Genomic DNA, 9,386 nt, shown 5'->3' with positions numbered 1-9,386 from the left:
CTATTACCCAAATCAGACTATAGCATTTGGCAACCCAGTACACATCTATCATGATAGACTGGTTATTGGAGAAATGTTAAAGTCATTAAACCTTTTCCATTGCTTCTCATACCCCACCTTCCCCTAGATTATTTATAATCCCCACTAAACCCACCCTCTGTTTATAGTCTTTTAACACAACAGAGAAATATCTACTGTCTGGAGAGCTGTCTTGCCTTATACCACTCCCAACCATTTGGTACAACAAAAGATGTTCTCTCTCCATCAAAAGGCCTGATCCCTCCTGAAGCTTTGATGCTCATATTCAAGGTTAAAGGATTAAGGCCTGAAACATTGAGTACCAGAGGAAAGGAAGCCAAATATCAAAAGAAACACAAAAATCAATCCTCTTCACCGCAGGAGCAGTGTGAAGAACAAATCAGCTGGGCTGAATCTAAAATTTTCTCTGCGTGGCTCTCAAAAATTAGCACTGTTATAAACATAATGGGTAGTTCTGCAAAGCCTCAGCACCCATGCAAAGCCACAGAGTTCAGCTCAACACACCACTATGGTCTGGCAAGTTTTATGTCAGAATAATTCAGTCGCAAATACACAAAGTCCACTTCAGAGAAAGCGAGAGCTGGAGAGCGAGCGAGAGCATGTGTGCCGTTATCTTTATATGTAGTCTGTATATCTGCAAGTGGCAGAATCTAATATTTACTAGAGTTTGCCTTTTGCTTCAATTCTCTGGGTGCTGGAGTGGGTGCAGCTGTGATCATGGCCAGAACAGCAGGGTACAGAGGATTTCTTGCTTAACTTTGTAATACCAATAGCTTTTGTTCTTAATCCTGCCCCATCAGTTCTGATATAAGCTTTTAAATGGCGTGAAAGTTGTGCAGGTGGGTTTAAAAATCTCCTAATTTAAAACTACCTTCTTAATTTAAAACTATTTTGTTTTATAAGATTTTTCTTAACTTTTCCAACTCACAGTTTTCTGGGACATACAAATATCTAGATTAACGTAATTTTCTCTTCATCCAAAATTACATATAAAAATAAAAAGTAAAAAAATTATATGTCTGAATTTATAAAAATAGAATTCAGGTTTTCAAAATTCAATTCAGGCAGTAAACTAATAGTGTCTACATTTTCCTGTAAAGGAGGCATCTACAAATGACTTGCAAAAATGTCTCTTGCTGTCTGCAAGTGTTGGCAAGGAACAAACTCCTTCAGGAGATGCATGAATTTTCTGATACGTGATATTACAGAACCATACCCATGCAGAAGACTGGCAGGAAATGCAAGTTTTTTGAAAATACCAAAGTATTCGAGTTTTAGCAAGTCTATTTTCACTGACTGCCATCCTATGCTTAGCAGTGTTTCTAACACCAGAGTTCCTGTTCTTTTTGAAGATCTCACCTACAGGTTAGCTCCATCTGCCTAAGGAAACTACTTATGGTATCTCCCACTTGCATCTTATACCTCAAGTCTATCAGTAGGCTTCTTGCTCAAGGTTACTTTGGACTGTAATGGAAATTATGTAATACTGCTGTGTGCAGCATACGTGATCATGAGAACAGAATCAGCATAATTCAGGTAAATGTTAGACTGGCAGCTTCAAAACCTTGTCGCAGTTGAAAGTAAACCTGAAAATGAAATTAGTGAAGCAACCAGGTCAGCAGAAATGAACTCCTTGCTTCCCAGTCTGATAAGGATCACTGCCTACCTTAAAAAAAAAAAAAATATAAAAATGCATGCATAGATATATGTAAAAAATTGCCACACACCCCCCATTCAGCAATAAACTTTTAGTAACCACATCAGAACAAAATCCTTCAGCCTGTGCAAGAAAACCTACTACCTTCAGAGTCTGCACGTGGCACTAATGAAGCAAAAATGTATATCTAACTCCAACTATACTCTCCTGTTATGTCACAACAGACTCCAGCAGCCATCTGTTGGAGGGATACTGTGCCTATATACAGCCAGACAATGCCACAAGAGAAAGGAAAACTCATATCTGCACCTAATTCAGCATTTGCGCTATTGGCAGATCTGCAAGCACTTTTTTTACTGGCCAAACAAGTGTTCGCTCCACAAATATTCTATCTAAGAATGATACAAACTTCAACATAAAATAATCTGGAACAAGAAAGTAACTTGGGCATTAAAAGGAGCACTAACAAGTGGGTAAGCGGCTACCAGATACACAGATTTTATGGGCCATTTGCAAGCAGTTGATTTCAGCCCAATTCAATGTGCCAGTCTGCCAAAACAGCAGAGATGAAAAAAAATCACAACAAACTGTATTCAATGCATTCATAAAAATTGGCCAAGTGCTATATAGACGCAGCTCAAGAGACCAAGGACAACACACAGATGAAGTGAAGCCTGGGAGGTCTCGGACAAGACAGTTGTGGCACTGGTGATGGTTTCTCCTCCAGAGGCTCAGGACGAGAGGAATAGGAGGTGACGCACACTGGCACGAAGAACTGACAAGAAAACTCCACATAGGACACAAAATGGGCACTGCCATTGCCACCCATTTTTAAATATCAGTTCCCTTCAAAAATGGGATTAATGGGGCCAGCGCAAGTCAGGTCAAAGGTGGCAGAGCCATGTCATTGCGAGTGATTTTTATTTTATTTTTATATTAGTCGGAGGGGGGAATTGTGTGAACAAACCTGGATATGCCTGGGACAGCAGGGGGAGCTGCGAGTCTGTGTTCCTCTGCACGTCTATTTAATTGCATTGAATATTTGGACAAAAACACAGAAGTATGCTTGTACATCACCATAGAAAGATGCCTGCATGTCTAACAAGCTGCAAAAAAAAAATCAAGTTTATAACAAAGCATTAAACAAGGAGCAAGAGATAATTGTCACCTTCTCTCACAAGATAATAAAAATACACCATAAACATAAAAATCTTTTAAAAGACCCTTGACAGCATTCCCTCCTGGAACTGTCACCATAGCAATGAGCATTCAAATAGAAGGAAAGTACTGCTGAATTCTGTGTTTGATATTTTCAACTAACTAAAAATACAAATCAGAAAAAATACACAAGGGTGATACAGAATGAAGCACACAAACATAAAAAGCCTTCAATGAAATTAAAGGTGGCAAATTCCACCTGCAAATCTTTAATACTCCAGGAAAGAAATCCTTTAACCAGGTAGCATACATTGAAAGAGTGCCTGCAGATAACTGTAAACCCATCCGATAGCTGCTGTATCCAACAATTCCTATTTATAACATTTTGCACAGGTCAGTGTAGAGGTGCAGTGACAGTATGGTGTGAAAGCTGAGGAAAAGATGCATGTTAGAGAGGAGGCAGAAAAAAAGCTGTACCGGCAGAGCTGTATAGGAAACCTAAGAATCGGAAAAGCAGGGAACCTTGTATATTAAGATTTGGGCACACAGCAGAGCTCTGGGGAGGAGTACTTGCAAAGCAGCAAACCGTATCTTCTCTAGTTGGTGCTATTAAATAGATCTTATTTCCATGACATTCAGATCCAAACTTAAGATTAAATAAAGGAGAGAAGAGTGGATTGTTTTAAAATTCCTCTCCCAGATGCAGACGTCGGGAGCACACACAAAAGCAGGTGCCGGGTGTATTGATCCCACTGAATATGCACGGAGTGGGTATTTGAGCGTGTACCAAGCATCTGCGCCTGGGAGATGGAAAGCACTTTGTAAAAGGCTGGTTTATGCTAAACAAATGCATCAGGTTATGTTTTTATTTTGAATATTTTAAAGCATCTTGCACACTGGGGCAGACTTGAAAAGAAATTATACAGACAACCAGACAACTTACCATTAATTGTACAAGTTACTATCTCCATAGCTGAAAACTGGCTGTGGGCTCACTTAGGAGCACTCCAAGCTACTGAAAACCATCCTCAATAAAACCTGCTCTGACTGCTGCACCTTAGAGAACTGGAGATCCTGCATGTGATGACTCTACAGGTCCCACGCGCCAGCCCAGATGCAAGCAGGCAAAGGGACAGACACATTTCTGCCCAACAGCTCCTCAACATAGCCAGCAGGGAAATGACAAATTCAACACTGCAAATTCATACTGGGACCATCCAAAGAGGCTGAGATGGACAATGCTTGCTGACTTTGATAATGAAAAAAAACATAATGGCACATTTAGAAGAGAAAATGAAACAGGCATCCATTAGAAAATTTGGCTATAGTTTGTAGTAGTCCCCGAGATAAAAGTTTTCCTTTTCACAGACAGACAATGACCAAAATCTGTTTCAGAAATCAAACTCTGTACTGTATTTGCTCGTGGAATCTTTTTTTCATTTTTCAAGGAGGGAAAAAATTAATCCCTACAGGAGATGACAAGATGCCTTTTAAAGTACATATCTTATTTCTGACTACAATTACCTTTCAATAGCCTGGCACAGCTGCACACTCCTATTTGTTTTTTGTTTTTCATTAAGGGCTCCTCTATTATTTGTACCCATCCTATAGCATTTATGCCTGGCAGTGTTGCACATTCCCTTGCCTACAATTCTTCCCACAGACAGCAGAGAATAAATCGCAATTAGATTTTCATAATTGTAGCTAATTAACTCAAAACGAGCTGTTAATTATAAAAACCCCTATGTTTTTCAGTTCTTGATTATATTATTTATTTAACTTCTAAACTCCAATATCTCACTTCATCAAGTTTAGTATTTTAAAGGACTTTCACCATTTCCTTTAAAATACCAGGATATTTTTAAGCTAAGTTTTGCTTATTTGAAGACTGAAATTAAGTTTCATGCTGTGAGGGTTGCTTGGAGGAGCTCTCATGTATGAACTGGAAGTCAGAGAGGGCTGGTTTTCCATTAAGGTTCTGATAGCATTTGCTGTAACAAGAACCATTTGGCAGGTCAATTAAAAACCAAATAAAAACAAAGAAAAAACCCCAAAAAACAAACCAAAACAAAAAAAAAAACAAAAAAGAGACTGTTTAAAAAAAAGGATGTATTCCTACCAGCTCTTCATCCTTTCTAAGCTCTAGCCACACACTTGCACACTCTCTCTCGATACTGAAGAAAACATCACTTACATATTCAAATGCATAAAAGAGACAAATGGTTGTCTTCCGTAGCCTCTTTCAGCCTTACATTAGAGTAAATTATTTAGGGAGCATTCATCTGGTAAACTTTGCGAAACTGAAGATGGCATATAGGAAGAAAAACTTCAGTGTTTTGCTGCCAAACTTTGGAACCAGCTGGCATGGCAACTTGAGACTGCACGAAAACATATTGACTTTGAAAAATTACAGTAAATTAAACCAGGGGAATGAAGAGAGGGTGGGGAACCTTTTGAAATCTGGAACTCTCATTTTGTTAACGGCACAGGTTTTCCTCATTTTCCCTGCTAGGCTATGTAGATTTTTGCAGGTTTCCGGTAAACTGTTGCCAAGAAGCCCTACAGATGTTCTAGGTTACATTTTTCCTCCAAGGGGCTTAATGCTACTGCATCTTAAACATATCATGACTCTCTATCTCTTTTGTTACAGTGATCAGACTTTGATCACTTCAGTTTGTGTGAAAATGAAACAAAAAAGCATCAGAATACAACAAGGATATGCCAGTAACTCACAGCAGCCAAACACCTGGTTAAGCAATGAAGTATTCCAAGGAAACTAACAACTCTTGCTGTTCTGGAGAAAGAAGACTTATTCCTTTTCAGTGAAGAGGGATCTCAAAAAAATAAAATAAAATCAGTATCAATTGAGGTTAAAAAAAAGTATTGGACCCTTAGTTTATAAATAAATTAACAGTTCTTCCAGTATTCTCATAGTGGAGAGAAAAGCTTATTATTTTAAAGTCTTCTCTTGTCACTAAAGAAGGGGCCATTCAAAGAACAGCTGTTCTTCTTGTCCACCAAACAGGGGATACTTGGGTCAAAAGAACAGATATAGTTAAAGCATAGAACAAGAAGCTGTTACTTTTTGAGAGAGAAAAACCCTGTCAAATCCACAGTTTTTATTTGTTGCTTTTCTAATAAGCCTGAATCTTCTTCCAGTGGTAACAGGAAATGCGACAGGGTAGGACAGAAAGAAAACACAATAATGTATTGATTAAAGTTTTAAATAGCATGCAAAATGGAGATAAAGAGCTAAATATTGGCTTCACTCTACTTCCAGTTATTTCAGTGGGAGTTTGTTCTGATTGCACTGAAGCAGAGGTGCAACACAGCATTATTTAAAAAACAAGTAACTATTACCAATTGTAAAATATCATTTCTATCTGGGAGTTAAAGGAGGATTTTTTTACATCAGGTCCAAATCAAGACTAAAGAGATTTTCTGGTCCTAGTTGAAAAAATAACAAGCATTACCTAGAACAGAGAACAAAAGCTAAGATTTTGTGAAAACTCCATTTTGCACTGGGCTAGGTTAGTGTCCTTAAGAGATGACACACAAAACCTGAGACCTCTACAGGAAGTCAACCCCTAAACCTTGAGTAATAACAATTCAGCATAACTATTGAGTTGACTCAGAAAACGCAACAGCCAATGAATTTTACCTTTCCTGCGGAAAAAAAGCTCTTAATCTGAAACAAACACATGAACAAATACACTTGGCAGCCAACAGCACACTGTCAAGAAGATATACCGACACTGTGAAGTACTTAGAAGTGAAGAGAGAAATTACCTTAGCCCCATGCTGTTGCTGTTCATCATCAGAGCAAGTTCTCCAGGTGCTTCATCAATGGGCACGTCCTCTGAACCTGGTAAATGGCCTCTAAAACTGAAAAAGCAGAGTTAGCTGGTTTTGCAGCTGGTCAAATCATCACACCAGGAACTCGCCACAAAAAGGTGAGTTGTGTGTCTACAAAAAAGACACTTAATCATGTTAAATGCAGAAGCTTTCACAACTGTTTTCACACTTTCAAATATACTTTTGTTTTGGAAGGCTGACTTATGTCCAGTGCCTTTGCTTCTGAGGGTTTCCATTAGGAAAAAGATTAGAAAAATTTCATTTACTGATTTCCAAAGACCTGTTCCCTTAAGAAAATGGTCACAGTATCCAATAACAAACATCCCTGTTGGGCTCAGATTACAGCTCAAGCAGCACCAGAGCTCAAAGGCATCATATGTAAACTACATAAAATGTAGAATTTGTTTGAGATGGTTGTGTCTCCTGAAACTGTGGGCCCACAAATGATGCTCCATTTTTAATAGATTACCCCACCATTTTCTTTCTCTCCAATGATAATAGAAAAATCAGCAATAGAGGTACTTTTCCCTTTTTATTTGAATAAAATTCCTGTTGTCAGGATTTACCCATATTTGTCTACATTACTGAGAAATAATATTTTGCCATTTCTGGAACTCTCCTCTATTCTGGTGTGGTTGGCATCAGGAGGAGTCACTGAACTGCCCCTTTCCCTGCACACACACACCATTTTTGATAGCCAAGCAACTATTTCATATAGTTGGAAACTGCAAACTGAAAGTACTATGCTCACTTGAGGCTAAATAGGGAAATGTGGGATATTAAAATGCAGTTATGATGCAGTGTGGCCAAAAAAAGGATCAATTCATACTTTTGCTAAAAGAGCAGAAGAGTTAATAGCCAATAATTACAAATGGTCAGACTTTTTACTTCTCATTCAATGACAATACTTTCAGAAGCTCAGAATGGACCTTAACCAGCACTCCACCCATGCAGAAGGACAGACAAAAATAAACACTGTCTGGAAATGGATTTTTGTTGTATTGTTTTTTTTAAACTAACATGATGTTAAGAGATGAACTAGGTTAGAGCCTCCTGTATTGGGTTTGCGTGGCAAGGTTTTGGTAGCAGGGGGGCTACAGGGGTGGCTTCTGTGAGAAGCTGCTAGAAGCTTCGACGATGTCCGATAGAGCCAATGCCAGCCGGCTCCAAGACAGACCCGCTACTGGCCAAGGCTGAGCCAATCAGCAACAGTGGTAGCACCTCTGGGATAACATATTTAAGAATGGGAAAAAAACCAACCTGGCATGAACTGAAGCTGGAGTGAGAATATGTGAGAGGAACAACTCTGCAGACACCAAGGTCAGTGAAGAAGGAGGGGGAGGAGGTGCTCCAGGCACCGGGGCAGAGATTCCCCTGCAGCCCATGGTGAAGACCATGGTGAGGCAGGCTGTGCCCCTGCAGCCCATGGAGGTTAATGGTGGAGCAGATATCCACCTGCAGCCAGTGGAGGACCCCACGCTGGAGCAGGTGGATGCCCGAAGGAGGCTGTGACCCCGTGGGAAGCCTGTGCTGGAGCAGGCCTCTGGCAGGAACTGTGGACCCGTGGAGAGAGAGGAGCCCACGCTGGAGCAGGTTTGCTGGCAGGACTGGGGACCCCGCGGGGGACCCATGCTGGAGCAGTCTGCTTCTGAAGGACTGCACCCCATGGAAGGGACCCACGCTGGAGCAGTTCATGAAGAACTGCAGCCCATGGGAAGGACCCACATTGGAGAAGTTCGTGGAGGACTGTCTCCCGTGGGAGGGACCCTACGCTGGAGCAGGGGAAGAGTGTGAGGAGTCGTCTCACTGAGGAATAAGGAGCGGCAGAGACGACGTGTGATGAACTGACGACAGCCCCCGTTCCCTGTCCCCCTGTGCCGCTCAGGGGGAGGAGGCAGAGAAAATTGGGAGTGAAGTTGAGCCTGGGAAGAAGGGAGGGGTGGGGGGAAGGTGTTTTAAGATTTGGTTTTATTTCTCATTTTCCTACTCTGATTTGACTGGTAATAAATTAAACTGATTTTCCCCAAGTCGAGTCTGTTTTGCCCATGACAGTAATTGCTGAGTGATCACTCCCTGTCCTTATCTTGACCCATGACCTTTTTGTTATATTTTCTGTCCCCTGTCCAGTTGAGAAGGGGAGTGATAGAGCAGCTTTGGTGGGCACTTGGCATCCAGCCAGGGTCAACCCACCACACCTCCTGAGAATGAAGCAAAGGGTATTTGAGCATAAAGCAAATTTTTATTTTTTGTAGGATATAAAATTAACCTGTTATGAAGTGCAAAAGTGAATTATATACCTGTAACTGAAACAGAACTGTGATGCTTAAGAGATTTACATGTAAATATCAAATATTTTATTCTAAAGAGACAATATTTTTTAAGAGCAAGCACGCTATATTCTAGTTGCTTTTCTTAGAGAGAATATGGCAAATGTGCTTTCACCTACACAAAAATACTTTGAGTCCTCAGATTGATCATATATGATTTTCTTTCATAGAGTTCTTTTAGGTAACTAGAGCTATGTAAACCATAATTTTTTTTTTCAGAAAAGAAAATGGCTAAAAACGGCATAATGGCATTAACAAGCACATCATTATAGATATATTTAAGGTCCCTTTTTTGGGGGGCTTATGATGCCTCAAAGAAGTCTGAAAAATATCCATTAGAAACAAAAACA

At 40.1% G+C, this 9,386-nt stretch overlaps 1 pseudogene; it reads right to left on the bottom strand.

Annotated features, from left to right (window-relative positions):
- Positions 1–6,323: 6,323 nt before the first annotated feature.
- The window catches only part of LOC142596480 (protein hinderin-like), a 175,620-nt pseudogene continuing 172,557 nt past the window's right edge, over positions 6,324–9,386 (bottom strand).

The sequence above is a fragment of the Pelecanus crispus genome, chromosome W, assembly GCF_030463565.1.
Source record: "Pelecanus crispus isolate bPelCri1 chromosome W, bPelCri1.pri, whole genome shotgun sequence".
Taxonomy (NCBI): Eukaryota; Metazoa; Chordata; class Aves; order Pelecaniformes; family Pelecanidae; genus Pelecanus; species Pelecanus crispus.
This window is presented reverse-complemented; position numbering and strand designations above follow the sequence as displayed.